Source organism: Camelus ferus, chromosome 13 (genome assembly GCF_009834535.1).
Source record: "Camelus ferus isolate YT-003-E chromosome 13, BCGSAC_Cfer_1.0, whole genome shotgun sequence".
Taxonomy (NCBI): Eukaryota; Metazoa; Chordata; class Mammalia; order Artiodactyla; family Camelidae; genus Camelus; species Camelus ferus.
In genome coordinates, this window is record NC_045708.1 from 6,434,513 (window position 1) to 6,457,998 (window position 23,486).

General features: G+C 49.9%; 1 protein-coding gene and 1 long non-coding RNA gene across 2 annotated transcripts in view; one reads left to right on the forward strand and one right to left on the reverse strand.

Annotated features, from left to right (window-relative positions):
* PIK3CD (phosphatidylinositol-4,5-bisphosphate 3-kinase catalytic subunit delta) overlaps positions 1–23,486 on the forward strand; it is a 46,954-nt gene that overhangs the window by 7,603 nt on the left and 15,865 nt on the right. The window contains 1 exon segment of the mRNA XM_032495141.1: positions 13,885–14,003. The gene's annotated coding sequence lies outside the window, so the exon portion shown is untranslated.
* On the reverse strand, positions 10,712–12,081 carry LOC116668249. Its single transcript, XR_004325330.1, has 3 exons — positions 11,565–12,081; positions 10,954–11,030; positions 10,712–10,813 (listed from the first exon to the last, which is right to left on the reverse strand). It is a non-coding gene; the product is annotated as an uncharacterized LOC116668249 (long non-coding RNA).

A 23,486-nucleotide genomic window follows, 5' to 3' on the forward strand; every position in this document is an offset into this window, starting at 1 on the left:
CCTCACCCAGCCCTCTCAAAAAATTCCATGAAAAAAACGTTTCTCAAAAAAAAAAAAATTTCTCCTGTTCAGACCCAATGAAAAGAGCAAAACCACACCTCCTGTTGCCAGCGGCTTCTAGGTCTGGGAGCCAGATCACCGCATCACGAATCTTTTCCCCTATTGTGTGGTGTGAAGAATATTTGAATAATATAGGCCATCTGCTGTCATTTGGAAACCGGAGGGCAGTAAGAGCAGCCCCTGGACTAGCTCACCTGGCCTGGCCTGGCCTGGCAGGTGAGAGCAGCTTGCCCTTGAGGTCTGCTATCCAGTGACCTTGGCTGTGGCATTGGACCCTGGGTTGGCCCTGTCCTGTGAGCTGCAGCAGCGAGCAGGGGTGCCTGGCTGGGCGAGCTCCGGAGGCAGGAGCCCTTGTGCTGCAGGTTTGTGGGAAAGTGGTTGGGAGATGGCGGGGCGGCTGGCAGTGACCTTGACCCTCATGGACCGTGCTTCTCCCAACTTTCCCACCCGCTCCTCCCTCCAGAGGAGATGGGATTGCGACCCTAGCCTGCAGCAGCCCACCCCAACCATGACCTTGCTTTGAAGCTTCAAGTTTTATTTTTAACACTAACATTGATTTTACATCCTAGTCCATGATAATCCATGTTTATTTTGCTATGAGGACTGTTTCTCCCTTACTTTTGAGTCAGATGGATGCTCTGGGAAGATGTTTACGTTTTCCCCTGTGGCTTCCGCTGCTCCCAGCACAGTGTCTCCAACTATGGTTTGAAAAACATGGATTAGGGCAAAATAGTGATTAGATTAGACGCAATTGTGACAGGAAAATTCTAGTCTCTTAGGAGCCCTTTTATCTCATGTGATTTATTGGTTGAGTAACTGAAACTTTGGTTGGGGTAGATAATTATCAAAATACAACACCTCAAATCTAAGCATTTTATTTTAACTTAAAATATATCAGTGTACATTGGATCACTGATGTGCTGATGGAAGGCCAAGAGCTTTTTGTTTGAGTGGGTTTATCATCCTTGCATAAATCCTTATAAATTTTTATTACCCTCCTGTCTTTTACAGTTGCTCGGCTCATTCTAATTCAATGAAAACTTTGTTTTAGTGACTTCTCTTTATTGTTTCTAAAGCATTCAGCTCCTTTTTCATGGAAAGAGCTCTTTCTTTTCACACCCGTAGTTCACCTGCTTATCCACTTACCATGTTGTGTAGATGATGAAGGTGGACGACTGGCGTGGGGGTATTTGGGCAGAAGCATAGCTGACTCTTGCAGAGACCAGGGCCTGGCGGCTGGGCACCCCGGGTGGTCAGCACACTGAGGCCATCGGCCAGGCTGTCTTGAAGAGGAAATGGAGAACACATTACCGCCGATTCGTAGAAGTTCAATAAGACGTCAGAATCACAGAGCCTGGGTGAGAGGCGGGGTTTGACTTAGAACTGCCATCTAAATGACACCAGCCCCTCACCCTGGGAGGAGCATGGCAGGCTCTGGAAGGGAGGCGGTTCACACCAGATTCTTTTTCTGCTGATCCAGTCAGCAACGTTTGTGCTATCAGCTTGGCTGTTGGCCAGCTCGGAATTGCCACCTTCATCAATCCAGCTTGCTATGTCTTTGTCTGACAACAACAAACACTTCTGTAACACCCACTGTGTGCCAGGAGGTGAACCTAGCACCAAACAAAGTGTTATGGGCACTTTGTAAATTTATTATTACTGATTTATTCCTTTAAGCACTCTTGTGATCTCTATTTTACAGAAGAGGGAACTGAGGCACAGGAAGGTTGAGTAACTTACCTAGGTGTTACCGACTAGGAAGTGGCAGAGCCTGTTCCTGACTCCTATCCTGCGCTGTCTCCAAATGTGGCCGCTTGTTTTCCAGGAGGAAGCGTTCAGTTGGGGCAGGGAAATCTGGATCTCAGGTGGGAGGAGGGCTGAGGCCTCTGGGAGTCTGTTGGCTGTAAAGAGGGGCTCCCCGCCCCGTTCTCACCTGTCTCCTCTGTCTCCAGCACTTAGCTGGGGTCCAGGCAGCCTTTCTGTTCTTGCTGGTCCTTTATGGACCTGGCTTCCTGGGCTCTGCTCCTCTACAGAGAGAGATGCCAGGAGGATGCAACTTCTGGCACCCAGCCTGACCCCAGTCTGCCCAGCGTGGTGCCCATTCTCCCTCTGTCCAGAGGAAGCAGGGCCTGGCTTCTGAAATCTTAATTGCCTTCTTGCCCAACTCTTGAAGCTCTTGTGGGAAGTCCACCGAATGGTCCTCAAGCTAGTGAGTGACACAATCAGGGCAACAGGACTCAAGTGTCTTCTTGGCCGGTGGCCCAAATCCAGTTCCTTTGCAGTGACCCAGGAGAGAGAGTGTGGTACGGTGGTAAGAGCGGGGCTCCAGAGTCAGCCTGGGTTCACGTCTGCCTTGCCCCTCACTAGCTGTGCAGCTGTAACTTCCTTGAGCCTCACTCTTCTCCTTTGTGAAACAGAAGGCCTGCCTTAGGGGCTTGTAGTGATGATTAGATGCGAAAATGGACACAAGGCACCTAAAATGTGCCCGTTCAGGGTAGATCCTCAGTGATGGGGGCTGCTTTCTGTGGCCCCAAAGACGGGCCTGAGAACTGAGGAAGAGGCTGTCATTCTGAACTTATCCCGGGGGCTCCCAGGGCAGAAGCAGCCTGGAGACCTGAGGTTGGAAGGAGCAGGTGTGGGGACACCTGCCAAGGAGAGGCTGACCTGGTGATGGATGATGGAATGAGGTGCTCAAAGGTCTCTGTGGTCCCCAAGGCTTACAGGTCACCTGCAGATCTGGGCTTTCGTGACAATAGAAGAGAAGGACGTAAGCCCACGGCCGGGTGGGGAAGGGGCCTGAGGCCGAGCCAGGTGCGGGGTGGCCCGTGGCAGAGCGGCTCCCAGGAGAATGGAGGAAACTGCCAAGTAGCTGAGAGCCTTGTGACGTTATGACCAACTCCACTGCCATCCTGAACGCGCACGCGCGCGTGTGTGTGTGTGTGATTAATTTGGGGTCAGGACAGAAGAGAGGAAGTAGAGTTTGCAATTTTAAAAGATATGATTCGGAGGTCTTGAGATGGGGGTGGCCTACATCTCCCCGGTGTTATAGGCTGTGATTTCCTAGCTTATGCATGCCCACATTTTCAAGATGTGCCCTATGTGTTTTATAAATGTGTGTGCATGTATACTATATGTATTTAATTGTATAGAATTGATACAAGCTAGTTGTGAAGTTTGTAAGAAATACAGGTTTGCCAAAGGAAGGAAAAACATCCATCTTCCATCTGCCTAGAACTCCACCACTCAATGGTTTCTAACCTTTATTCAGATTTTCTTTTTTGGGGGGAGGGGTAATTAGGTTTCTTTATCTATTTAACGGCGGTACTGGGGATTGAACCCAGGACCTAGTGCCTGCTAAGCAGGCATTCTACCACTGAGCTATAAACTCCCCACCTTTTTTCAGATTTAAATCCTTTTGAAAATCTGCTGAAAAATCATAGACCTTCTCCCCAGAAAAAGGTGCCAACGAGGACATTTCTGTGGGTACTTTCCTTGGCCTCCTGGGTGTCCCGGGTGCGTCCTAGGCTCTGCACTGAAGGGCTGTTTGGGTTCTACCACTGGCTTCTCTGCCTTGTGAGATTCTGACACTGAAACTGACCTCAAAGGCCAGAGAGGGGCAAGGGGTTCCGACCCCCCTGAAGCCCCTGTGAGACACACTTGCCCGACCACGTGTTCAAGGTCTGCTTTGAAGCTGTTTCTATTTCCAGTCTTGACTGCTTCTTAGATACGATGTATAAGCGTACTCTGAGCCATTTAAATCCTTCTCTTTGACCTAAATTCACTGCTGCTTTTGGGGGCTTTCAGCAGGGACCAGCTTCCTGAATCATGTGACTTCGCTGGAGGACTGGCTCACTTGAGGAGGCCACCCATCCTTCGGGATGGCTGCAGCCTGTGGTTTTGTGCCCCCTCGCCTTCTGTGTGAAGGGCCTTGGCTCCGGCAGGTGGGAAAGCCCGCCCGGAGAGCCGGCTGTAGATCACAGGTGGCTGGAATGGTCCAGGCCCTGCATTTTGGACTTCACGTGGCTTGAGACCCTGTAAGATTAACAGGCAGGCCCCCTTTTGCCAAGTGGGTAGGCTGGCGCTGAGCAGCCCACCACAGCGCCGAGGTGAAGGTAAGCCTCCTTGAGACCTTAGCACCGTGTTCTTTGCTCCAGGCACGGGGTTGGTGAGCACCCCGAGGCCTTCCCTCGTCCTGGGGGGCGTCATCTGCCCTTGATGCCACTCCCCGCTCAGTGACCTCACCTGGTTTCCTCTTCCCCCTTTTTTGGTATCACAAGCTTTGTTGAGATATAATTTACATACTACAAAAATTCATTTAATGTATACAATTTAGTGGTTTTTAGTATATTCATGGAATTGTGCCGCTGTCACCACAATGGATTTTAGAACATTTTAATCACTTGAAAATGAAACCTCATCCCCGTTAGCAGCCCCTCCCCGTCCCTCCTCAGGCCCCCCAGTGCTAGGCAACCACGGGGCTGCTTTCTCTCTGTGGACTTGCTTGTTCTGGACATTTCAGATGCATGGAATCATACAGGATGTGGTCTTTTGTGGCTGGCTTCTTTCACTTGGCCCTTTGCCTCTTCTCTAGAAATGTGTCTGACTCATAATCACAGTGGAGGGGTTGTTGGTCCTGACTGTTTATTCAGTCACAGGTATTGAGGGCACCCCTGCTATCCTAAGCCTAGAGCAGGTGCTGGGCCACACAGCAAGGAACACAGCAGCCATGGGTGGTGTATTAGTTAGCTATTGCTGTGTAACAAGTTACCTCCAAACTTGGCAGCTTAAAACAACAAACACTTACCATTGCACAGTTTCCGTGGATCAGAATCTGGGCTGCAGGTCTATGTGGCTGAGACACCTGCCAAGGTTTTTGTGGGCAGGCTTCCGTGACTCACCTGTTGATGGCTAGATATCTCAGTTCCTTGCCATGTGGGCTTTTTCATACAGAAGCTTGAGTGTCCTTCCAACATGGCCTCTGGCTTACCCCAGAGTTAAAGATGAGAGAAAGAGAGACAAAGACTCTCTTGGGCACAAGACTGAAGCCCCATGCTCTTTTATAACCTAATCTTAAAGGAGACCTGTCATCACTCTGCTATATTTTTTTGGTCACATAGACCAACCCTGCTAAAATGTGGGTGGGGGCTGTACAAAGGTGTGATACCAGGAGGGGCAAGTACCTGGAGACCGTTTCATGTGGAGACGGTCCTTATGAAAGCCAGGACCCAGCTGGCTCATTCAGGAAGGGCCTCCAGTGCTGCTTCCGAATGAGCTTTGGGTCAGCTCTGAGTCCTCTGGGTTCCTTGCTCTATTGCAGCCTCTTCCATCTTTCCCTACTCTGTATTTATAACTGGGGACCTTAACATGTAACCATATATAGCCTTGAACTTCGTTCTACCAGATCTAACCACTTCTGTTAGAGTAATTTTTACAAATTCTTTCTTCGGGTATTTGTGAATTCCATTTGCATTTCTATCAAATTGGTGAGCCAGTTTTTGAATTTCCTTTCATTCCTGTCATTAAGAAGGGTATTGACTAGAACAGGACCGCGACCCCTCCCAGTAGTTTTGACCATTTCCCACCAGGGCACTGGGTCACACCATCCAACAGAGCCACCGGAGACCCCTTCTTTTCCAGGTGGTTCATTAGACTGTCTTGAGGGGCAGGATTGGGTCACGATAAAATAGGCATATCACGCATAAAAAAACTGAGCCGTGTGCCCTGTAGTGGTGGGTGATTCGTTGTTAGAAGCAGCCTTAGTTGTTGGTAAAGGTGGGTTCTGATCCCTGCTCTGCCACTTACTGTGTAGCTTTAGGTAAGTCTTGGGCCTCAGTTTCCTTAAGGAGATGATGACAATAATTACTTTGTAGGATTGTTTTGAGGACTTAATAAGGTAATCAAAGTTCTAGGTATCTGTTGCTACATAAAAACCACATCAGACTTAGAGATATAAAGCAACCACTGTTTTGTTTGTTGATGGTTCGCTTTTTGATTATTCCTGTGCTCCTACCACGTGTCCAGCCCCATGCTTTATGTTTTGCATCCATCTAGTCTTTAGGACGCCTCCATGATTAGCAGACTTATTTTACAGATGAGGAAATTAAAGCGTGGAAGTGTCAGGTGACTTACACAGGGTCCCCTAGCTGAGGCCACGTGGAGTGTCAGACCACATCGGGCTGTTCCAGAGCCTGAGCTTTTAATCGTCTCATATCCAGATGTCCTTCCCTCAGTGTTCGGCCTCTTGGGTTCTGTACTGCAGATGAAGGAACCGAGCAAGGCCAGTGAGGTCAAACCCCCTAGTTCATGGTCATCTAACTAGTCGATGAAACAGGAACGAGGACACAGGGACCCTTTCACCAGCCCATCCTTCCCCTGCAGGGACAGGGGCTCCTCAGATTCCAACAGCAAGATTTGTCTTGGCTACTCTGACTGTCAAGCAGTTCTTCCTCATGTCAGACCCACATCTTTCCTGATTTAATTTATGCTCATCTTCTTTGGCTGAATCTCTAAATAGGCCTTTCTCTAGTCTGTTTGAGCGACAACAACTGTTTTATTATGTGCGTGGATTCCATGGGCCAGGAACGCAGACAGGACTTGACAGGACATCTTGGCTGTGCTCTGGGATGGTGATGTCTGGGGTCAGCAGGGGGGACTCTCAAAGGCCTGCCCATTACTTTTGTGAGCAGGTGGAGGGAGGGCTGGAATCACCTGGAGGGTTCTTCACTCATGTCTAGTTGCCTGGGTGGGGATGAATCAAAGGCTGGGCTCAGATGGGACTGTCAACCTGAGTGCCTGCACATGGCTTCTCTTTCTGGCTGGGGCCTCATCGCAGCATGGCAGCTTTGGGTGGTGGCACTTCTTTGATGCTCAGAACGTCAAGAGCAAGCTTTGGAGCTTGGTTCCAACTGGCAGCTGTATGGCCTTTTATGATCTAAACTCCCAAGTCACTTAGCATCCCTTGTGCTATATTCTCTTGGTCAAGGAAGTCCCAAGTCCACACAGATTTAAGGGGAGGAGACATAGATGCCACCTCGATGAGAACTGGCTGCTACGTTTTAAAAGCTTCATGGACGATGTAAAGCATTTAGCATGGTGCCTCCCATGTGGTATGAGCCAGAAAATGTTAGCTGCTGTCCCCTCTGCCGTTGCTGCTGTCCATTTTGGTATCTCTCAGGTACTGATCGCTATGGATCTGACTGTGAGACTCAGGCAAGCCCCCTGCCCCCCACCACCGTCTTAACTAAATTACCTTTAAGCTGCAGCTCTGTAAATATATTTGATCAAATATTGCCAGATCCATTCTTTTTACCTTCTTCAAGTTTAGACCCAACTTTTAAAAATGCCCTAGCCTTAGTTGAATTTTCTTATTCTCAGCGGCTTCGCAGACACATCTAGCGCTTTCCCAAGGAGATTCCAGAAAATGGGTTTCGTGAGTCCCCAGGGCATCTTTCATGAGCCTTGATGTGTGACTCACACAATCCCCTGTTGTTCTGGCACCCAATTTATCCCCTTACTCTAATTTTCTTGGAATAAAAATTCACAATTGACCTTTTCCACGAACAAAGGAATAGCTCTTCTTCTCTAGAATGTACAAAAAAGTCCAAGACATCGTGTCCTCCCGCGAGGACCACGTGGGAACGGGAAGCCCAAAACTCACAGGAAGTGGTGGCAATGAAATGCAGCGTATAACCGGGTGCCCCACCACCAGGCGCGGCTAGAAGCCCCCTGCGTGCGTTGTCCAATCGATCCCACCTCTGTGGGCCAAGTCAGTGCTGTGTGCTGGTTCTTCTTTTCACAAAGGAGGAGACCGCTCTGGAGAGATTAGGAGACTCATCCAAATCCAGGTCTAACTCCAGGGCTGGTGCTCCTACCTTTCGCCTGGAGATTCCCTGCAACCACGAATACTTTGGGCATTGCATTGCAGACATGAGCATCATTTTTTTAATCTGCAACTTCCCAGGTCACAAACTCTGGAAGCCTCAGTTAAGGCAGACTTTTTTGGTCTTAGCTTGGGGAATTGGGAAAAAAAAAAAAAAAAAAGACAGAATCTCCAGATTCTAATTAACTTTGCTTTTTTAACTACAGATGAGCCACTTTTTGAGTTAACTGGGGGTGAGAGACTCTGAGATTAGTGGAAATCTGTAAAGATGGCAGGGGAGCAGGAACTAGACACTCTTGTAATTAGGTTCCCTCATCCTTGTGCCTTAAGAGGAAAAAGATCAGGGGAACAAAAGGATGGAGGATTATGTGAATAACTAGGGAAACTGTCTCCCCCTCTGAAGACGATTATTTTCCAGAGTCCTCCTGTGCCTAATAGAACTTAAAACCAGCATTTAACTGGTTTCATTTTGGTTCTTGTTAGTTTCATCTTATTTTTTTCCCAACTCCCCAACTGGAGCCTTCCTAGTCTTGTCCCTACTCAGCTTCTTATCTGACCACACCTACAAATGCTAGGGAAGAGAAATCATTCTCCTTCTACCCTTCTAAGTTCTTGGCTGAGGGCACCTCCCTCCACCCTGTAATAAAAAGATTAACAGGAGAAAAACATATAAATATATATGTACATACAGAAGCCCCCCCCCCACAATATGAAGCTCCAAAATATGAAACTCAAAGAAGTCACCAGAGCAGGAAGCTTTTATACCTTTTAGACAATTAATTTGTGAAGAATTGACAAGACAAAGGGGACTGGGCTAGGGGTAGTAAGTTAGTGAGGAAATACCAGGTTTGCTCGTACACACAGCCTCCTTGGCTCTAAGTTCCCTGTCACTGGTAGTCAGGATGCCTCCCACCTTCTGGTGTAAGGAAGGTACCTTCCACGTGGGAGATTTATCTCCTGCTTTCAGGGGACAGAGAAGTTCAGAGTGTCCTTTGTGCACTGGCTGTTTCTCAACTACTTTTATTCAAAAGAATCAATATGCCAAAGTGGCGTACTTGGGGTTGAGATATCCGGAGCCCCTGGCAATGCTGAGTGCCAAGTGTGAGGGGGAAGAGCCAAGCAGAATCCCAGGAAGGCTGGCCGTTGGGATGTCACTGCGCAGCCGAGAGGAGCTGACATTGCATCAGCGAGCTTACCTGCAAGTGGAAGGAGAGACAGAAGTGGGAGTGACGAATGGAGCAAATAAACTTCCCTCCTCCAGGCCTGTTGCCTGTAACAAGGGCTCTCATGGGTAGGGAACAAAGGCTCATCTGATTTCTTGCCTCAAGCGTGGGAACTTATAAAGAGGAGCCACTCCTTTTGGCAACAGCTAGTAGAGGAGAGGGAATCAAATTTCCCTATTTATTTTTTTCTAACAGCTGTGAAACTATTTCTCCACCAAACGAATCTATTGATACCCTCACTTGTATTTCAGAAAGGACTGAATATACCTGAGCTTGGCACATGGAAATCGGGAGACTTTGATTTTCCTTCTCTCTCTGCCACTAATTAGTTGTGTGACGTTGAGCAGGCCACTGCATCTCTTTGTGTCTGTTTCCCGTCTGTGAGAGCAAGCACTCCTTCAGTGTTTAGTGTACACGCCAGGCATTGTTCTCAGAGACTTTCCATGTATCTGAATTAATTCACATAATTTGCTCCCAATTTATTACACTGTATACCTTTCCAAAATTTGTCAGTGCAGTTCCAGGACATCGATGACTACAGGTGGGATGTTTTTTGTGGCTTTTGCCATTTCAGAGAAACTTGGGTTTTTCTTTTGGCTGCAGAGGAAAATAATACCCCAATTTGAACACTGCTGATGGGGACCTGTCTTTGAGCTTGACTTTCAATCAGACGCAGGCTGGAGAGAAAGGGCCCCTGGGAAGAAGGGCAGACACCTATGGAGGTGGGAACCACCAAAGCCTGTCTGCCCCTTGGAAAATCTCTTTGGTAGCTTGGCCCTGTGGGGTTGTTATCCTTTCCAGGTTTGTTAGGGATAACACCCCTCTCCAGTCAGAGTGGCTGTCAGAGAGCCACTCCCAGCCTCTGTCTGCCCACCCAGGGTCCAGCTGTGAACTTATTTCTCATCCTGGGGAAACCTTGGTCCTGTGGGTCAAGGGCGGTCCTGTCTCTCCACCCCTACCCTGGGGCTGAGTCCGGGTAGGAGCAGCTGGGGGACAGTCTTCTGCTGCAGGCTCCCCTCCCTGGGAGTGAAGGGGAGGGTGGAGGAAGCCAGCGGGTGGAGCCCTGGGTTGGGTGCAGGGCGGTCCCTGCCCAGTGGCCCAGGCTCCGCCTTCTCCGGAGACTGTCAGCCAAGTGCACAGCCGGCTGCGCTGTGTGTGTAGACAGTGAACTTCAGTGTGTATCTGTGGTCCCGGCGTCTGTGTCATTGTGTGTCTTTACATACAGTAATTGTGTGTGTGTTTGGCCTCTTGTGACTTAGTGTGCGTCTCTGTGTGTTTTGTTTTACTTAACTGTGCTCGAGTGTGTGTGTGTGAACGTGCATGGAAGTGTATGTCTTTGTATGTCTGTGTGACGTCTGGGTACGGGATCCTCCTATCTGAACCCCCTTTCTCTTCTTGAGATGTCTGGGGCGCCCGGATCCCTGACCCTGACAGGAGTGCTGGGGCCGGGGACGCAGAGGTCTTCGAGGTCCCGGGACCTCCTACGACCCGGACGCCTGGTCCGCGGATCCCAAGCTTCTTCAAGATTCCCGGGAGCTTCTAGCCGAGTTTTTCTCCTTCCTCTCTTCGCAGGCTTTCGGTGACGCTGGTGGGGAGGGAGGCTCCTCCGGCTAGAGTGGGGGCCCCTGCCTTGGGCACTTCACCTGAAACACTGGATGGAAGTGGTGTGGAGACAGGTGGAGCAGTTAGGACCACGGAGAGCTGTTCCTCACATCACTTTCTTCCGCCCCACGTCTGTCCCCACCCCCACCCCCGCCCCGGTGTTACACTGTCAGTCACTCTGAACCTCACATTTCCCTCCTCTCGTGCTCCACTGTGGCAAAGGTTGAAGTCCTGGGCTGTGGACCCGAAAGAACATTCGAGGAGACCTGGGACATTGCAGGACAAGAAGCATGTAAGCCCGTTACCAAACCAAAGTGGTTCCAAAGCTAGTACTGCCGCTAAGAGGCTGTGGGATTGAGTGCAGATGTGTGTTTAAGTTCCTTGCCCTCTAATCTTCAGCTTTATTTACAACCCGAGGGAGAACAATACCTACCTTACAATGTGATGCCTGGATAACAACTACAGCTCATGGGCAAAGTGCAGGGGGATTACCGCTCTATTGCCCGCATGCTCTGCCAGCACGCATAGTTCATTGTGATGAATAGGTGTAACGTGAAAGTCCCGGGTTAACCCACTTATTTTCTAAATCTGACATGTAAGGGGAACTCCGATGAAAAGGGATGCCCAGCGGCCAGGAAACAGCACGCACACTGGATTTGAGCACAGAGCCCGGGATGGCCAGTTACTGCGGTGGCCACAGTCCTCGACTAGTGACACCGGTCCAGTGTCCTGCCCTTTATGGTGATTCCCTGGGAACCCGGAGCGGAAAGCAGTTTGGCAGACGACCAGCCCTCGCTCACTTTGCAAAAGGCATTTTCTATCCTCTGGTTAACAAAGCAGAAGTGGGTCCAGGGCCAGCGTGCGCAAGCGGTCGGAGGTCCAGCGGAGTCTCGCGGCTCCCGGCTCCCGGCTCCCGGCGCAAACCCAAGCAGCCAGCCCAGGACAGCGGGGATCGGGGAGGATTTGTAGCGGCGTCCTCGAAGCGCGGATCAGACGCCTGCTCTCCAGAGCTTCGCCTGGCTGGGGCTGTGAGAATTTGCCTACAGTGCCCGCACGGCGGCGGGCCCCGCCCCAGACCCGGGGACGCCCCGCCCCCTGGCCCCGCCCGCGCCGGCCCGTTGTCCGGGCCCCGCCCAGGGCCGCGCCCCTCCGCGGATGCCCCGCTCACCGGCTCCGCGCCGCGGGCCTGCCCTCAGGCCCCCGCGGGCCCCGCGCCACAGCCCGGAGGCTCGCGCCTTCCTGTCGCCCCGGGACCCGCCCGCCGCGTCCCCTGGGCAACCGTCTCCAGGGAGACCGGGCCCCGCCCCCGGCACCGACACCCGGTACGGAGCCCACCTGTGCGGGCGTCTGCGGGGTCCCAGTGCCCCCCCCCGTGCACGCCCCGCCCAGCGCCGGGCTTTGTCTGGCTGGGGCGATTGGGGGCCCGGGAGCGTGGGGGTTGGGAGAGGCGGGCGCGTTCCTGGGGAGGACCAGACCCCGTTCGGGAGGCCGAGGCAGCGGGCCGCTCTCGCGTTGTAATTCTCTGGTGTGGGCTTTTCTCATCCCGCTGCATCCCTTTTATGCTTGGGGGGCCGGGAATCCCGGGTGTCCCGCTACCGCCCTTGATGGGATGAGCTGGGCCCTCAGCTGGGCTCCGGACGAGGACGCGCGCCTATACAGGGCAAGCTGTTTACTTGTCAGGGATCGAGCAGTTGCGGTGCGCGCCTACCCCTCCCCCTGCCCTGGAATCGGGACGGAGCATCCTGCGTTCTGACCGTTCCTAGCATTGCCTCCCAAAGCTTTGCCCTTGAACCCAGTGGGCTAGAGGGCGGCAGACCCAGCTCCTGAGGTCCCGGTCAGCATGAGAGCCAAAACAGAAGACGTACCTTCTTCCCGGGGAAGAGCCTCCTCCTTGGCTGCCCTCTTGTGAATTCTGTCCCGACTCCCTATTTCCTGACCTGAATTCCTAAGGACTAAGTCCTTCCTTGCTTCTCTAACTCTTCTTTCCCTCGGCTCCATCATGCTTTCTGCTTTGTCTTTTCACGTTTTGAAAGTGCTTTCTCTGTGATCCTGTCTCTTTTCCCGGTGACTGAGCTGATGTTTTTTGGCCTCTTGTTAATTAACTCCATTGGTCAGCAGTGGAAGTTATTTCTTTATTAGCTCTTGTCGCTGACACTGATGGCAGTTCCTTGGGAAGTCTTTGCCATCCTTCCCTGCATGCTGAGTGGAGGGACCATCCAGGCCCATGTTCCTGGGCTCTTGCAGCGGGGTCCATAGGGTATCCTTCCAGGGATTGGGCTGGCAGCAGCGAGAATTCCAGCTTGGACCTTGGGAAATGTGTGCTTGGAATGGCACCTTTTCCAATGGCTTCCTAGAACTGGGCTTTTGTCTCATGGAGCAGTCAGTGGTTTAGGTTTCCTGCTCTTCAGGGAGCCCTTTGCAGCCTAGCCGGGGGTGGGGGTGGGGGGGGTCCAGGCAAGAGTCTTCTGCTGTGCAGGTAGCTGGGGGCTGGGGGAGTGGGTTGATACTGGAGGAAGGGGCGTGTCTTGCTGCTAGAACTCAGCTGCCTGGGCTTCCGGAGCTCAGGTGTCTTTCTCTCTCTGGGGTCAGATTATTTCCCGTAGCCGCCCACAGTTGGGGAAGAAGCACCACAGATGCAGTGAGTGGGTGGACCCCTCCCCACATCCCCTTCCTTTTTGTCTCCAGCATGCAGGGATGAATCTTCCTTTATGATGTGATTTGGGTCTTGAGTGGGGACCTCAAGTTCACAGACCTGCTTTTTGCAGCCGTTGAATGGAACTCGAACCCAGACTTGGCTCAGATCACTCACGTTGCTTTCAAAAACCAAACAAAACCAACAAACAACTCTCAAAATGATCTGAGTCATCTATATGTATATAAATTCCTGCTTTAGGCACTGGAATTGCTCCTGTGGTTTGCTTCAGTACCACCAAAGGGAGCTGGGGGTGGCATTGACACAGATGGTGAAAAAGGCCCATCCAGCACAATGTGACTGGTTTGCAAAAAGGGAACCTCAGTGAAACAGTCGCTTTTGAACCAAAGTCCTGTAAGAGAAGGCACAGAAGGTTTCTGAGACTCTCTTTTAAAACATTTTTTTTCTTTCTTTCTTTTTTTTCCCAGACAGATAAGGAGCTCAGAGTCAGGCAAGGGCGGAATGATGCTCACTGATTCCAAAGCATCTTTAATCTGCCAGGCAGAGGGGCCTTTGCTGCTGGTCTCTCTTGGACCATTCCAGAGAGGTAGGTTGGGCAAAGGAGGCAGTATGGGGGTTGGGGGGAAGAAGAGATGCTATTTCATAGATAGGTTAAGAATTTGAATGGAATCCATCCTCCCTGACTATCTAGCCAAAAGAGAACTTCTCTATAGGACTAGAATGCCAAAAGGGAGGGAATGATCCAACTTTGTGCTAGTTGCCGACGAGGAGGTACATGAACTGGACCTCAGCCAGCTTCCCAAGAAAGGGATGCTGTAGCCTGGGAAGGAAGGGATGACTTTGCTCCGAGGAGTCCTGGAGACCATTATTAAGCTGCAGCATTTGGTATTTGACTTACGCTATTCATGGCAGACTTAGGCTGGCCTATTTGGGGAGAGAAATATTAAAACATTTTTCTGAAGGAAGTAGATTGGATTTCCATAACTTGATATTGTTTCTCAGGGAGTCCTTAGGTGGGGACATTCTGTTCCTCTAGAGAGTTGGCAGTCACTGTACCAGTAAAGGGACACTCCTTGTAACCTCTAGGACATTAGGACATTAGCTTGGAAGATGAATGTAGTCCTTTCAGTGTGCAAATGAAGAAACTGAGGCCAGAGACTGACGTTGGCTGAGTATTGGCTAACTATCCCCCTTTGGTGTCTGGGGGTAGCTGGGTAGCCGGTAGCAAGGCCCCAGGTTGGTAGACCAGCAGTCCCATTTGCTGGCTGTGTGAGTACATATGTACTGTGGGTGTACAGCGCTGTCCTCTTTACATGGATGCTTGGGTAGCTCCCATCCTTTCTGATGGTTTGGGTGGGGTGTGGGGGTACATCATGGTGTCATCTTTGGAGGCTTTCTCCCCACCCCAACCTCATTTCTTCTAGATCTTCATCGGTACTTTCCAAACATCTTTGTTAGTGTGGATCTCTTTTAAAAGATCAAAGTATTAAGCAGAATTTTAACCTATAAAGCAGATAAAAAGAGTGCCACTGTGGTCCAAGTAGAGACTGGCCCAGAACTCCTTCTACTCAGCACCCTGTCCTACCCCACCATCTTCTGAGGGCCTTGGGGTGTTTCTGTGGAACCCCAGGGCTCCCTGGAATATAGATGAAACCCATGGATTGTGTAGACCTGTGTTGGGGGATTAGAGTTTCTTATTAAAGAAACTCCAGGAAAAAAAATCTGGAATTGAAGGAGTTTCCACACTAAGAGTCTCAGCACAATGAATGATAAAACATCCATTATGACAAAGTAAAAGATGTTCTATGGGACATCACCAAGAACTTTCAAAACTCCAGAGACAGAAGTTACTAAAAGCCAGCACAAGGAAAATAGGCCACGTTCTGATCAGAGAACAGAATGGCACTGGGCTTTACGAAATCAAGACCAGAAGCTACAGGACAATGGAGCAACTCTTTAAAATTTCCGAGGGAGATTAATTCCCAGCCCAGAATTCTGTAATCATCATTCAAGCAAAATAATAGAATAAAGACATTTTTTAGACATGCAAATTTTCAAAAAACGTTATACACCCCCCCCCCCACATCCATTGTATCCATTTTCAAGGAAGCTACTGGAGGATGTGCTCCACTAAAATGAGAGAGTAAACCAAGAAAGAGGAACAAGTTATACAATGTGCCATTGTCTCCTGTTTCTCATTTGGCTCAGCTGCCAAATAACTTTGTATATTTCAGTTATTATCTTACTTTTTGAGTCTGGAGAGTAGGGAGAAAAAAAAACAAAAACAAAAAAAAACCTACCCCAGCATGGGAACTGAAAAGTACTCTCTTTCAAGCCTCCCCTGCAGCTAGGACCTGTGACCTAGAATCCATTGATGAGATGTACCTGTGTTATATTTTGACAGAGAAGAGAGGGATGAAGCATGTGCTGTTTCCATGGTTATGGTGATGACAGCAGGGATGGGCTGCAAGGTTGAGTTCTTGGTACAGAAGTAGCATGGGTACAAAGTAGGGCCCAGTACTCGGTGGCAATACCAGCCGTTTTGCCATCACACATGATTCTTCATCGTGGAGTCCACATAGTGTACTACAGTTATCTTTCTTTTCTTGTTCAACTTTTTGTTTTCACTGGACTTGATAGTTGCTTCCTATTTTCATTTGCTTTTTTTTCAATGTACTAGTCATTAATTCTTCCTCAAACTCTGGGGGAAGAATTACATGTTTATACATAGAAAACAAAATTGAAAACAAGGACAGCAATCAACTATAGGAGTAGCAAAAGTTGAACAAGAAAGGAAATAAAATCATAATATTTACATTGTTAAAATAATGGAAGCACTGAAGTTTGATTAACAAAAAATGATCATATAGCTATTCAGAAGATGGGGGAGAGGATGTGTGCACGTGCGATGTGCAGGAAAGCACAAACTCACCTTCTATGGTAAGAAGTTAAAAGTGGGGGGAGGGTAGGGCTCAACTGGTAGAACGCATGCTTAACATACACGAGGTCCTGGGTTCAATCCCCAATACCTCCATCGAAAAAACTAAATAAATAAATACACCTAATTACCTGCAAAAAAAAGTTAAAAGTTGAAGACCAAGAACTATCAGTATAGACCTAATATTTAGAAATGCGGAGATAAATACCCAAGGAAACAGCTGAAACTGGGGGTAGCATGTTTGGATGTGGAGGTCAGGGAACTGCTAATTTTTGGCTGCAGGTGTTTTTAGTTTTGATTAATTTTTAAAATCATGTGCTTGCGTAACGTCCATAGATACTGACATTTAAATGTTGTTATTATAACATCCATATCCACCCACATGATAGCTGTTTTCTTTTTGTCTATGCTTTCTGAAATGTTTTGTTCACAAGCACGTTGCCGTGGTATACGTCTGTGCAGTATTGGTTTCATTTGACGTGGAGTCTGTTTGCAGTGCTGTGTGATGTGCACAGGTGCCCTGCTAGTGACTACATTCACTCTTATTAAGCCAATGTATTATAATTTACTTAGCCATTTCTTTATTATTTTTGATTTATAACTTTCACGAACAATACCTCAATGAACATCTTGGTGCATATAGCTTTTCTCTTTTTATTTCACTTTTGAATTGCTTCCTTAGGACAGTTCCCAAGTTCCTCAAATTACCATATTGGAGATTATGGCTCTTCCTCCTGGTTTTGCTGTGTGGTGTCGGGGGGCCTCTGTGTGGGTGCAGGCCTGAGGCTGCCTGGGTGGGCTAGGAACTGAGCATCACAAGAGACAGGATAGAATTTTTTGCAGGGTCGTTGGCTCATTTGTCCTGATGGCAGCAACAGAAGTCAGAAGTCTCTCTCTCTTTTTTCCATATAGAACAGAATTTCCAAACACCTACACCTCTCATTCTTTGATGCCAGTCTTGGTTTTCCCTGTTGAGGATTTTTTTTTCTTTTTTAAATATTCAGATGAGAAGCTACTATCCTGTTGAATAATATGGACTCAAAGAAGACACATTTAAAATGGGAGATAGATGTAAATCAGCTATAAAAAATGAAATGGGAAGGAGTAAAGAAGAAGGGGGAGGGGAGGGGAGGGGAGGAGAAAAAAGAGGTGAGGGAAGCAGAAGTGGGTAGACAACGAAACCTGGGAGTAAGGCAGTTCATGTCCTCAGCTTGACCTTCCAAGCAGACATTGGGGTGCCTGCTGCAAGATTTCATGTTACTTTGTGTTTTTTTCCCCTTTTCTTTTAATGAAGGTGCTGGGGACTGAACCCAGGACCTCTGCAGGCTAAGCACCCCCTCTACCACTGAGCTACCCCCTCCCCCTCTGAGCTCCGAGCTATATCCCTCCACCTCATGTTACTTGTATTTCATCCTATCCCATCCTTCACCCGCTCTGACCCATTTTTCTCCTGTGTCAGGAGCTGGGCTGTCAGATAGCTCTCCAGACAAGCCCTTCCTTCCTAATCCTGGACATGGTCTTTAGGATGTGCCGCTTGCCTGCACAAGGAGGGAGGGAGGGAGGGAGGACAGAAGGAAAGAAAGGGCTTGTATTTTGGAAAAAAAAAACAGCACGTCTATCCTAAAACTGTAGCTGTTGGGGGCCCTGAGCCATGCAGTTTCCCTTCTGGCCCGTGGCTTCATTCTTTTCAAGAAGGTGAAGGATACAGGCTTCCAGGCTAGGCTGCTGGAACACCTGCTCCTCAGAGAGGCACTCCTCTGTTAAGAGCTGAGAACTGGGGCCGTCTGCAGCCTGTAGGGCCTGATGCCTCCCCTCATTAATCTGCCCTGCCAGCTCTGACCTGGGGCCCTGGCCAACTTGCTTTCCCACCTCCATTCTTGCCTCCCTTTCTTCCGTTTTCTTCACGGCAGCCAAAGCAGTCTTCTTCATAAAGCATAAAATCAGGCTATCTCCATCCAGTGACTTCCCACTGCCATGGTGACAAAGCCTGGCTCCTCACCAAGGCTACAGGGCCCCGCAAGGTCAGCTTCGTCATCTCTCCAGTCTCGCCTTGGGGCCTTTGACTCTCATTACCTGGCCTCCTGCCTCAGGGCCTTTGCACTTCCCATTTCAGCTGCCTGGAAGCCTATTTCATAGATCTTTGCCAGATCCTTCTCATTATTTGGGCCTCAACTCCAATATAATCTCACCTGAGGACCCTTCCCTGACCTCCATCCAAAGGAGACCCTCCCTGCAAACATTCCAACTCCTATTCTCTCTGAAATCATCTCGCTTATTCAATTGTTTCTTTCCTCTTTTTGGTCTTTTCCTGTTAGACTAAAAACTCCGCAAGAACAGGGATGGTGCATTTCCCATTCCCCGATGGGCACAAAGAAGGTGCAGAAATAAATATTTGCTGAATGAATGAATATGAATGAGTGAATGAATTAATAGAACTTGGGGTCTGCAGCCTTCTGGGCAGAGGAGGGGGCCCCATGTTCTTTTTCCCCAGGGTCTCCAGGAGGATGTGGGGGTTGAAGGCGCTTCTGGCAGCCAGAGTAGGGTTGTGGTTTCTGGAAAGCTCTTTCAGGGTGACCATCCAGGAGCTCCACCGAGAGGTGGGCTCTCCAGCTAAAGCACCTTCTAACCCGCTTCTAAACTGCTCACTTGCCCTCACTGTCCACCTAAGTTGGGCAACAGGAAGTGTCCACTTCATTCTCCATGGGAGAATGGCTGGGAAACAACACTTGATTAGAAGGACTCTCTGAGGCTGAGGAGTCCTGAAAATAAACTCAGGTCAAGAGGCACAGTGCGGACTCTGCCCTGTTCAGTGTGGGCGGGAAGCCCGCCCTGCCCCTTGTCACGTGGCTGCTGCTCCTGCATCCTCCCAGCCTGGGTGGGCGGTGGATACTTCTACAAGTTTATGTGACTGAGGCTTCTTCCCTTGGGTTAATTGGGTTGTAACTTTAGGCTCTGAAATCCAGGCGTGGGACAGATGTTCTGTCCTTGGGTTAAGCACATGAACAGCTCTCTACACAGATTTGTAGGAGTGGCCCAGGGGGACCTCTCAACTCTTGCTTTAATACCATCCGAAGGTACATGGCATGTTTTGCCCAGGGCACCCCCTCAGGGAGGAGGATGTTTATTGCTCTGACAAGCAGGATACAGCTTCCTTGTCCCCGCTGCCTGTCTATCCCCTGCACAGAGCCATCTGAGAGTGACTCACGTGTTCCCTCGGGAAGCTGTTCCCCAGAACATGTGACTATAGTACCAAAAAGCCTGTCTTTACATTGACGAAGGCTGGGCAGCAGCTCCTGGTCCAAGTGTCAGCCACACTTGTGATGGCCACTGGAGAGAGGCAGAAGTCCGAGAGGCTCAGGCGATGCCAGCTCAGAGCCCCAAGACGGTGGAGTTTCAACAGGGACGAAAGGGATCCTTCCGCAGTCCTGAGCGTGGGACGAGCCACCGGCCAGCTGGCCTGCCAGCCCAGGGGACTATCTGCAACCTCCTTCCCAGTCCCGAAGAGGTGTTCATGGCTCTGGTTGCCCTTTTCTCTCAAAATAACTTAGGGCCCCCGAAGCCTTCCCTGCTGCTGGCGAGGAAGGATGGTGGGGGCAGAAATACGTTTATCAAAATTTGGAGGAACTCCTCTGCTGGCCAGTCAGGACTCAGAAGGTCGCACCCCTCAGACATTCACAGCCGAGAAACTGTTCTTCAACTCTGAGCCAGAGAGCGTGCCCCTGAAGCATCTGGAGCATCTAGGAACAACTCGCAGGGGGCTGGGGACGGAGCCCCCAAGCCGGGCTTACTCTGCTGCCGCCCGGCTCTTCTGCGGATCGTGCTGGCCAGAAGCGGGGAGGCGAAAGGAACTGAGCACCTTCTTGTCCAGTTTTCTTTGATATTTTATCAGTGATTCAAATGTGGACAGACAGAGAAGTCCTCTCCCAAGAAATGGATGACTCAGAGCGAGAAGGATCATGGTTCTTCTTTGGTCCATCCCACTTTAGTGCCTCGAGGGGGGTCCTGGCCCTCATTTACCTTCTGTTTCTAGGACATCTCACCCATCCCCATGGCTCCACATCTGTGTGTAGCCCACTAACCCCAAGTTATATCTCTGTGACCCCAAAGATGTCTCCTCTGAGCTCCAAACTGGGACTTTGCCCCTTGGCTGTTTCTCTGGGATGTTCAGTGAGCAACTCAGATTCAATCTGTCTGAGATGGAGCTCTCACTGTTTCATTCTCTCCCAAATCAGTTTCTGCCTTACTTTCCCATCTCGGTAAATTCCCACCACGCCTCCAATCTCCCGGCCCAAATCTGTCTGTCGTCCTTACTTCTTCCCTCACTGTCCCCCATCTGACCCGGCCCCAAGCTCCTGGGTATATCTTGATTCCTTTCCTCTCTCCGACTCCATCTCCCCCTCCTCCTTCTGGATCCAGCCACCGTCATCTGTGGCACGAGTCACCCCACCGTCTCCCACTGCATGCTTGCTGCTGTCCAGCCCTTCCAGGCCAGAGCCAGCGACATCATTTCACACACAAGTGAGATCCTGTGGCTCCCTTGCCTAAATCCTTCCAGGGCTGGGTGTGGCTCTTAGAGTGACAGCCAGGCGCTTCCCCTGTACAGGCTCTACAGGGCTAGTCCCTGCTGACCAACTCAACCCTTCTCACCCCGCACTCGCCCCACCCCGTACCCTCCCATGTGCCCCAATGGCAGAGGTCCGCCTTCTGTCCGCTCTGCTCTGCACACGATGGGTCCCTCTGGTCCTCTACTCCAGGGTCCTCCCCTCAGCGGGGCCTCTCTTGGCCTCCCTCCCTGCAGAGCCCCTCCTGCTATTCTCATCACATCTTCACTTGATGCTCTGCCCTTCACCACGTGGATACAATGTGGGAGCATCCTTCTGGTCTACTGTGTCTCCTCCACTGGCATGTAAGCTCCTCCTGGGAAGGGAGCCTCTGTCTCGTTCCCCACTGTGTTCCCAGCACCCTGCACGATTCCTGGCACTTAATAAATACTAGTTGAATAACGAATATATCTCAGGCTGAGTGATATATACGAAATGCCAAATCCAATAATACGTGAGTGCTGATTATTTCCGTGAGATGAAATTACCAAGAATGATTGTGAGTTCCTGTATTCAGATTCAGGAAATTAGTGTTCCTGTGCAGGCTGGGAGATGTGGCTTACTGTGAGAACTGTCTAGAGGGCTGGCAGCCAACAAGCCAGGTGATGTGGCCACCAAAGAACTTTCTGGCGGGGGTGGGGTGGGGGGAAGCCTGATACACTTCTAGGCCAAACAAACAGGAGTTTAGTGTCCAGAACATTCTTCTACAGTCAATTTGCCAGGCCCCAACTGGAGCATCTTGTTTTCTTGGAATACCAAACTTTGGCAAAAGAGTCTAAATCTGCATTGTAGGGAGAACAGAGGTGCTGGGGCCACCATCCAGCAGAAGAGTCTTCAGATAACAACTCCCTGTGCCTCAAGATGGCAGCACAAAGGACAGGGGTTGGCTCTTAGAGGTGGCCAGTTTCCAAGGGAAGAACTTTCCAAACATTAGAAGCTTCCAAAAATGGATTGTGCTGCTCTATTTATGGAAATAGAGACTTGCAGCTGTAAGTGACAGAAAATCCAATTCAGACTTCTCCAAGGTAACAACAACCCCAAAAAAGGCAGGGGGTATTTTTTGGCTGACAGAATGGAAAAGTCCAGCGGTAGAGCGTAGCATCAGGCACGGCTGAATCCAGGGAATCAAGGACCCTGCTTTACTCTCCACGCTGAGCTCTGCTTTCCTCCACACCGATCCTTTCTCGGGTTCCAGCCCTCAGGGCAGCGGGTGGTCACCGGCATCTCTAGGTATAAATTCTGTCTTCTGTTCCCCCCAGAGAAAAGCCCCAAAGTCCAGATGTCAGAACCCATTGGATTGACTTGGTAGTCACATGCCCATCCTGGAGTCACCACAGCCGGAGAAAAGACTGGCTGGGCCTAGGTCCCATCCCTGCTTCCAATCCAGTCCCAGTTGCCAGGGGAAGTTCAGGGCTCTGATTGGCTAGGCCTGGGTCTTGGGCCTCTCCAGTAGCCAGGAGTAGTGGCTCCCATCTGAGCCACTTAGATGAAAGGTGGATTGAGTTTGTGAAAGGTCCCTGGCTCCCAGATCAAGAAAACAAAAGTTACCAGCACCCAAAAGCCCCTGTGCCCCCTTTCCCCAGAGCTAACTGTAGCCCTGTCCCTCCCCGGGGGAACCCCTAGCTCTTCTTCTCAACATAGATTAGTTCTGGGGTACTTGTTCTCATATAATTGGTTGGTTGTTTTTCTGGGGGGTAATTAAGTTTGTTTATTTATTTTTAATGACGGTACTGGGGATTGAACCCAGGACCTCCTGCATGCTAGGCACATGCTCTACCACCGAGCTATACCCTCCCCCTGTTCTCCATATAATTGGAATCATGATCATGTCCTCCTCTGTGCCTGACTTCTTTCGCTCAGCTTGGTTTGTGAGATTCATTTGTATTGTTGTGTTTGTAGATCATTCACTCTCATTACTACATAACATTCCATCAGGAGAGGAAACCACAATTTATTTTCCCATTCTACTCCTGACGCACGTTGGGGAAGTTCCCATCTAGGGGCTTCTATGAGTAGCGATGCTCTAGCTTGTAGGCTGCTTCTGGTGCACGTGTTCTGGCATTTCTGGTGAGTGTCTACCTAGGAGTGGAATTAACTGCTGGGTCATAGGGCTTATGTGTCCAGCTTTAGTAGATACTGCCAAACAGTTTTCCAAAGTGGTTGTACCAATCTGATTCTTGGAGCATCTGGTCTCTGGATTAGCCATCATCTGTGTCCCATACACCCTGAGAGTCCTGACACTGGGCTTCACAGAGAATTGGGGCTTGTCAGCAGCTGCATCCTGGGTTCTGGGGCCACAAAGAGGCAAAGAGGTCCTGCTTTCTCCTGTCCCATATCTGGCATTTGATTCTGTCCTGCCCACACCATTCTGAATCTTCCCCTTTTAGGAGTGAGTTTTTAATATCAAAGTGTTTCCTTGCATCCCAGATGGATGAGCATAGTGGAAGGCTTCATTTCCACAGTGCTGAGGGGCAGGGGAGCCCCATTCACCCCTTTGGCTAGAGTCTTGGGGAGCTCCTGCCACACACGC